This window comes from Camellia sinensis, chromosome 9 (genome assembly GCF_055761805.1).
Source record: "Camellia sinensis isolate YWXY chromosome 9, ASM5576180v1, whole genome shotgun sequence".
Classification (NCBI taxonomy): Eukaryota; Viridiplantae; Streptophyta; class Magnoliopsida; order Ericales; family Theaceae; genus Camellia; species Camellia sinensis.
In genome coordinates this window covers 69,818,722-69,827,169 of record NC_138969.1, presented here as the reverse complement: position 1 = coordinate 69,827,169, position 8,448 = coordinate 69,818,722, and the positions used below count along the sequence as shown (strand labels likewise).

Here is an 8,448-nt window from a genome sequence, read left to right as displayed (position 1 = left end):
GCTTTGAAAATGATTTAAGATCATGCATGTCATGTTTGAAGATTGTTCTTGAAAATGATTTGAAATTGGGTTTGAATTAAACACCCTTGGGCTTTGATTTCTTAAAAATTGAGCTTTGAAACATGATATCCTATGTGTTTTTAAGTGTTTTCCAGAAAATGGGCCCAAGAGGATTGGTTTTGATGCTTTTGAGCTTGGTTTTAGACCTGGAGATCGAATCTGGGATTTCCAGATTTCAGTCGTCCGCTCGAGCGGTGGAAGTGCCGCTCGAGCGGGAAAATCGAGCTTCCAGCATCTTGCACTGTTTTACAGTCCGCTCGAGCGGAGGATTGGGCGCTCGAGCGGAGTCATGTCTCAAGCTCGAGCGGGCGTCGAGCGGGGATTTCACCCATCCAGTACTTTTACAGTACGCTCGAGCGGGAAAGTTTGCGCTCGAGCGTGTACCTTTGTTTGCCTGTACGCTCGAGCGGGGAAACCTGAGCTCGAGCGGGACTCTGTTTTTCTGAAAATCCTGAACATGCTTTTAAATGTACATCTGTGCATCCTCATCCCATTCTAGGCATTCTTAGGCCTAGTTTAAGGCATCTTGTTGAGGATATAGATGTAGAACACACCGAGGAATTAGGGATTAAGTTATTATATTTCCCAACTGTATAGCTTAGTGTGTGTTCAACTTGTGAACTGTGTAGGGTTGGTAACTGGGGAGACACGCTCTAGCATACTGTAGCCCAGAACTCTGTGAGTAACAATTGTGTAAAGATATGTTCAACTGATTATCTTCTGAATACTGAACTGAACTGTTTACTGAACTGGTATTATTTACTGAATGAATGTATGTCCTTTATTTCTGAACTGTACTGTGGCATCCTTAGTATCTACGGTTTACTGTTACTGTTACTGTCACAGAGATCTCTGTCGGTTTCCTTGTGGAACCACTACTGTTTACTGACTGATGGCCATCATTACTGTTCGGTCTTTTAAGACCTACTGTTACTGTTATGCTAATGGATGTAGCACATATGACTGTTTACTGTACTGAGCAACTGAATTACTGATTGAAATGAACTGTTTTCATTACTGTAAGGACATTCATTCTAAACCCCTTTACGCTTTATGTTATTCACTGGGCTTTAGCTCACTGCTCATATATATATGTAGGTGTACAGGCACCAGACCGCAGCTAGAGGCGTCAGGGTTACTCCAGTTTTGTCAAGCCAGCCTTCGTGCCTCACTGCGAGGTTCCGAGCCTACTGTTAAGGCTTAGGGGTGTTTTAGAATTTCCCCCTTTTTGTACTGTTTCACTGTTTTGTATAGACTGACTGTTTACTGTACTGTTATACAGGGATTAGGTCCCTGTACTGTGTGACTGTTAATTTTGTATACTGTGTTGTACAGACGGAATGTTTTCTGTACTGTTACTAGGGGTTGAGTCCCTAGTTAAATGGATGTGAATATTGTGTATACTGTTCTGTACTGTTTTTGTATAATGTATGAAAAGCCTTTTTGCATACAGACTGTCACAGCTCATTGGACATTGTTTAATTACTGTATCGGCTTCCGCCAGGCCCTGTACTCTGTTTCACTGTATTACTGTTCAGCAGGCCTTCGGTAATCTCGGATTACTGGCCGGTTACGGTGCTAAACCCATAGGGCCGGGTTTGGGTCGTGACACAAGCAGACGTTGGAAGAAAAACAAGCTAGGCCAGCCAGCCACCATAGCCAAAGGCGGCGGCCGGCCAGCCCAAAAAAGAGGCCTGGGGCTGAGGTTTTTTAGAGAGAGAGAGAGAGAGAGACCGAAAATAGAGAGAGAGAGAGAGAGAGAGAGAGAGAGAGAGGGTATTTTAGGTTGCCTATTCGATGCCATTTGGAATAATATTTGTCATTCATATTTTTGTAAATAAATCTTATAAACTAATGTGGTTATGGTAATCGGATCGACTAGATTTTTTTATGTATAATTTACACATTGTTGTTTAAAAAATATGCAGTTCAAATTATCAAGATAGGACTCATGATGCCCAAGTAACTATCCAATTCACAAAAGTTCCGTTTGATTAAAAAAAAAAAAATTAGATATAAAGTGAAAGTGAAAGAAAAGAAAATATATTTTCTTGCAAGCATTTTATTAAGATGAAAATTTTGTAAGAAAAAGATAGAAAAATTTAAAAATTTAATTATAGATAACTCAAACATTCAAATTTTCTTGTGTTTTTTTTTACAAAAAATTAGTTACAATACTAATATAAGTTGTACAAAAAAAACAACAAAGCCCCAGGCTTTGATGGGTTCAACCTCACTACAGGAAATTCAACTTTTAGTGGCATTTGAAAAACGCCGCTATAAGTGTTAAAAACACCGCCAATTCTTTTTGTGACGCTTAGTACCAAACGCCGAGGACGCGGCCGTCGCTATAGCTTTATGGCGTTTTAAAAATATCGTGATATTACGCCAAATGTCCTACTAAACCCACGCTGACGTCATCGACAATATTTAGCGACGTTTTGAAAAAACGCCGTTATATCTTTTAAAAAAATATGACTATTGGTATGCAGGGTTTAAGAGGCGTTTGTAGAAACACCGTCATATCCTCTATTTTTTTTTTGATTGAAATTGTGCTAATTTTATTTGATTGAACTAAAAAAATACTTGTAATAACACTAATATAAAATAATAACTCCCATTCAAATAGCTGTAATGAAGCATTAATTCACTTTCTCATTCAATTAATATCCAATCACCATTACATACAAAATTAATATATCCAAAATCCAAAAATCATGTTTTAACATTAACCACAAACTAACATATATCCAAAAATCATGTCTTAATATTAACCACAAACTAACATATATCCAAAAATCATGTCTTCGCATAAAAGTTGTAGTCTTCACTGGTCTACATGCCTACATTAGAACATAAACGGCAATTAGATTCACCAAAATAAACACAAATTGAAGAATTTGTACCCAATACTTATAAAAAGTACTTAAAACTTGAAGAAGCACTAACAAGAAACAAGAAGATTTTCACATACCAGGAAGCACTAAATACCTATAAAGAAAATTAATTTAAAAAACAATGTCAGTTTTGCTTAATTTAAAACACTTTCTAACCCAAAATGTAAAAAAGAAAGAAATAAAGACAATAAAAAAAATGGAAGGAAAGTCAAAGTACCTGAGGCTAACTAGTCATTTAAACATCCCATGGAAATTGAATCACTTCATGGTACTTAACATGGTTTAACATTCACATTAACATTTGGAATGAGTCTGCCACATTTTTTCTACAGCATTAAAATTAATCAATCTGGCAAATAATCATTAGCAGCAGTATAAATCTACGATAAAAAAGTGAAACACTGGAGTGAAGTGAAAAATTGTTTCATTAGATCTAGACAAACAACTTTGGACAACCAAATAATCAAAGCAATTCTATGTGTGTTTGCCAAATAACAAGCAAACACTACCCAAAAATGAACACTGAGGAAATATCCTACACCATACAATTGAAAACAGATTCACTTGGTTCACAGTTCATGTGACACTGCCCTAGTCCTAAAAGTTTGAAATGTTTGACAAGTGAAACTCAAACAATGTGGACAAGCCTCTAATGTGGAGAAACGAAGCCACATTATGCTCTCCTCCACATCATCACTTGCATCTGAAAAATAAGATAACTACCCATGAGGTTTTAAGATGACAACCAATGTTATAACTTATATAAGTAAATGGAAAAACACCAAAATTGCATAAATAAGATATGCAAAGACAATGGCATCAGTGGGCAAGAATTCTCAACAGGAAAATTTACCTGAAGTTCAGAGATCAAGTGTAAGCCATCATATGCAAAGTCTTTGCACCAACATACCAGAGAAATAAATAAAGAAGCATAGTGACAAGAATTATATAATTATTTTTACACAAATATATGCATCACATTTGCATAAACAATGAAACCCATCTATATATTGAAAATATAAATAAAAATAGATAAATACAAACATATTTGCATACACGTGTAGCGTGAGAGATAGTGATTAAAGTTATGAGTAATGATTCATCCCCCTTTTTCCCCCCACCCCCTTTGACCCCCTCTCTCTCTCAATGGTTACCTTTTCTTTTTCTTTTTCTTTTTTTTCCTGCTCCTCCAATCACCCCCTACCACGTGGCAAAGGGGGTGAGGGGGTGACCCCTAAAAGGGGGTCCCAAGCATTATTCTTAAAGTTATCCCAAACGACAGAAAAGCAAGTGAAATAACAATGCACCTATGTTTGTAAATTTATTAAAATTCTACAGTTTGGTGACAGCATCTGCTACACATAAATTAGTTCTAGAGACGCGGCATGTGACGTGTAAACGAAAATGTGGCTGAAAGAGTATTAAATGGAAAATTATGCCAAGTCACTGTCAAGTGTTAAGAAAAAAATACAAAACATTGGAATGAGAAAAAAAAAAAAAAGGATGCCAAGATAAACTTGAGTAAATGCTTAGATTCCATCAAGATGATAAAATTAACACTGAACATAGATTGACTACAAGATTTCACTTGTAAATTATGAACATAAAGAACCTAAAGGTAATTTTTCCTAATGACATGGATAGGCCCATAAGGCTTACAGTCCACAACAAATAACCCCAAACCCATCGCATGGGACCCATAGCATAACCCGGCTGGCAAAGCCCAGGACAGCTGGAGGCCATCTGGGCATGGAGGGCCAATGACATTCGGGCACATGGCAAGTGAAACACAGGCCACATCAGCAGACAAAAATCTGCAAAATTATTGCCACAACACATCATCATTAATGCAGCCCATCACAACATTTATTACGACAACACCTCCCCGTCGGAACAGAGCCCCCTCACCCTGAACAAGGTAAGCTACGGCACAGGCTTTCGGCGGAAAGGGGCACGTCGCAAGGGACAGTGAAATGATTACCAAAGGATATAAGCAAGAATCGAAGACAAGAGGAAGGTTAAGCTTTTCTATCTCTCTCTCTCTCTCTCTATACTTTTCCTTCTCTCATTTCTGATTTGCTCGCCGAAGGGTTCACTGGGGGACTACCCCCTTCCCCTTTGGACTTGCTTGCAGGTCATCTAGTGGAACCATCCGCTTGGATCAGAACTTGAAGAGCTTGGACCAGCCCGACCCATACACCCAGGACGAACTGCATCATCAGTTGGCGCCGTCTGTGGGACTTCAAAGCCTCAGCTAGACTGAGCACTTCAAAGCCTCGGCCTGACCGAGCACTCAAAGCCACAGCCAGACTGAGCACGTCAAAGCCTCGACCTGACCGAGCACTCGAAGCCACAGCCAGACTGAGCACTTCAAAGCCTCAGCCAGACCGAGCACTCAAAGCCTCAGCCAGACTGAGCACTTCAAAGCCTCGGCCTGACCGAGCACTTCAAAGCCTCGGCCTGACCGAGCACTCAAAGCCACAGCCAGATTGAGCACTTCAAAGCCTCGGCCTGACCGAGCACTCAAAGCCACAGCCAGACTGAGCACTTCGAAGCCTCAGCCAGACCGAGCACTCAAAGTCTCAGCCAGACTGAGCACTTCAAAGCCTCGGCCTGACCGAGCACTCAAAGCCACAGCTAGACTGAGCACTTTAAAGCCTCAGCCAGACCGAGCACTTCAAAGCCTCAGCCAGACTGAGCACATCAAAGCCTCGGCCAGCCCGAGCACTCAAAGCCTCAGCCAGACTGAGCACTTCAAAGCCTCGGCCTGACCAAGCACTCAAAGCCTCAGCCAGACTGAGCACTTCAAAGCCTCGGCCTAACCAAGCACTCAAAGCCTCAGCCAGACTGAGCATTTCAAAGCCTCAGCCAGACTGAGCACTTCAAAGCCTCGGCCTGACCAAGCACTCAAAGCCTCAGCCAGACTGAGCACTTCAAAGCCTCAGCCAGGCTGACCACTTCAAAGCCTCGGCCTGACCAAGCACTCAAAGCCTCAGCCAGACTGAGCACTTCAAAGCCTCTGCCAGACCGAGCACTCAAAGCCTCATCCAGACTGAGCACTTCAAAGCCTCGGCCAGACCGAGCACTCAAAGCCTCAGCCAGACTGAGCACTTCAAAGCCTCGGCCGGACCGAGCACTCAACGCCTCGGCCAGACTGAGCACTTCAAAGCCTCGGCCAGACCGAGCACTCAAAGCCTTAGCCAGAATGAGCACTTCAAAGCCTCGGCCCAACCGAGCACTCAAAGCCTCAGCCAGACTGAGCACTTCAAAGCCTCAGCCAGACTGAACACTTCAAAGCCTCGGCCAGACTGAGCACTTCAAAGTCTCGGCCTGACCAAGCACTCAAAGCCTCAGCCAGACTGAACACTTCAAAGCCCCAGCCAGACTGAGCACTTCAAAGTCTCAGCCAAAACTGAGCACTCCATGCTGAGATCATCCTATCTACGAAATTTCGTAAAGCAGGACCACGTTTTTAACACTTAGTCACATTTTGAAACTTATTCACAATTCCAGGACCACGTTTTTACTTAGTTAGATTCCAAAGGTGTTTTCACGTATTTCATTTACTAATCAGATTATCTCCCACCCCACCCAACTTGTTCCTCCAATCTCTTCTCTACAAGTCTACAACTAACCGTTTAGTTACGATCTACAACCTACCTTTTTGTCCTCATCCATGGATTCTTCATCCGTACTTATTAAACTGGAAGTACTAACCCCATTCGAATATTATGTTCTACAATTTCATAATCTAATTTTTCAATAAACCACTATCATCCTTTCAATTTTCATACAAATCCGATCTCACCCTGCAAGAGGGAACTTTTAACTTAACTTTGCACGAAATTTTTATTGCACAATTTTTATGACCAGTTTTTGTTACAAGACTTCATTCATTTTAGACAATACAGGCCAACACAGTCAACTGACAATATAAACGAAATTTTATTCATTTATAATGTCTACACAAGTTCACTACAAAAAAAAAAAAACAAAACAAAACAAAAAAAAAACAAACAAACAAACACAGAGAGGGGGCTCTTCATCTCCCTTGGTTATTCTTCCTCGCTAGATACAAGCTCTTCTTCTTCAATGCCCTCGTCCAGGGGGGTCTGGGCCACATCATCTTCACCAATCGTTACACTACTCAGGTCTAAGTCTGGGAACAGCTTTTCAGCTCTGCGTTTAAACATCTTCCAACCGCTGTCCCAGAACTCAGCCATTTCGTACTTGTAGAAGTCTGACTGCTGGAAGCTCTCAATAACTTCTGCCTCCGTCCTAGCTCCAGCAGTCGTCCTTGATGGGCCCACCCCCCCAGACGCTTGCCCAGCCAGATTCCTGGCGACTGCGGCATCTACTGCCATCTGAAATTCGAGAGACCCTTTGTATTGCTCCACTGCTGCAATGCACAGATCGGGGTAGGCCGCCCTCTCAGAAGCCGCCTTCGCCCTCTCTTCGTCTAGCTCTCTCTGCAGGCCCCCCCTTTCAGCAGCCGCCGTCGCCCTTTCCTCTTCCGTTCCCTTCCTCAGACCCTCCATCTCCGTCATCGCCTTCGCCTTCTCTGTTTCCAACTCCCTCACGAGCCTCCCATTCTCCTCATTTGGTTTAGCGCGCTCATCCTCCAACTCCTTGAACAGATCCCCAATTCTGGCATCTGCCTCATCTTTTTGCCTGGCCAGCTCTTCATTGCTACTCATGGCCTCTTCATGCCGCTCGACCGCAACGGCGCAGGCTCTTTCAGACTCCTCCAACTTTTTCTGTTCGCAAGCCAGTTGGAACTCGAGCGACACGACCTTACGGCGTGTGTCCTCCAGCTCCAACTTGACTGCTTGCAGCACAGCATGGGCAGTCTTCCAGTCGGCACTCTCCTTCTTCAACTTGGCCAACTGGGCCTTGGCCTCTTCAGCCTTTAGCTTGGCAGCCCCTGCTTTCCTTAGAAGGGCCCTGCCAAGGTGGTTACCTCCATTTGGGCGGAGCATAACCCCCTCAACAGGTCAGCCTCATTGAATCCGGATGCCGAGCGCAGGGCTGTCTCCTCCACAATCTTCACCAAGCGGTCTGCTCCCGCCCTGGCTGGGCCTTCTTCTCCCTCCAACCTTCCAGCTACCACGTGAGCGTGGTAGATTGCCGTGGCCGGACGGACCGCTCCTTCTTGGGGTACAGGGCCCTTGGGGTCTGCTCCCTCCCGCTCGGCTCAGCCTCAGTCAACCCAACTCCTACTTGCATTGTTGGGGCAGTCTCCACAACCTCTAGTGTTGGGGTGACCCCCACCACTTCTGGGGTATCCTTGGCCACAGGGGCCTCCACCTCAGCTGGGGCCGCCTTAGCCCTCTTGGCCCCAGACTCATCTGCAGCTCCCTCTAGGGCACTCCTCTTCTTTTTCTTCTTCTTTTTCAGAGCCTCCCCCTCATTTCTGGCCTGTTCTTTTACAGGATCTACTGGGGGCGGTCGTGGCTCAAAACTGCTTAAGTCCTTCCCCCCCAGTGGCCTT

The 8,448-nt window shown here is 43.6% G+C and overlaps 1 non-coding gene across 1 annotated transcript; it reads right to left on the bottom strand.

Annotated features, from left to right (window-relative positions):
* Nucleotides 1-3,772: 3,772 nt before the first annotated feature.
* LOC114264001 (small nucleolar RNA snoR101) lies at nt 3,773-3,837 on the bottom strand. The gene has a single exon (XR_003629755.1). It is a non-coding gene; the product is annotated as a small nucleolar RNA snoR101 (small nucleolar RNA).
* Nucleotides 3,838-8,448: the final 4,611 nt, after the last annotated feature.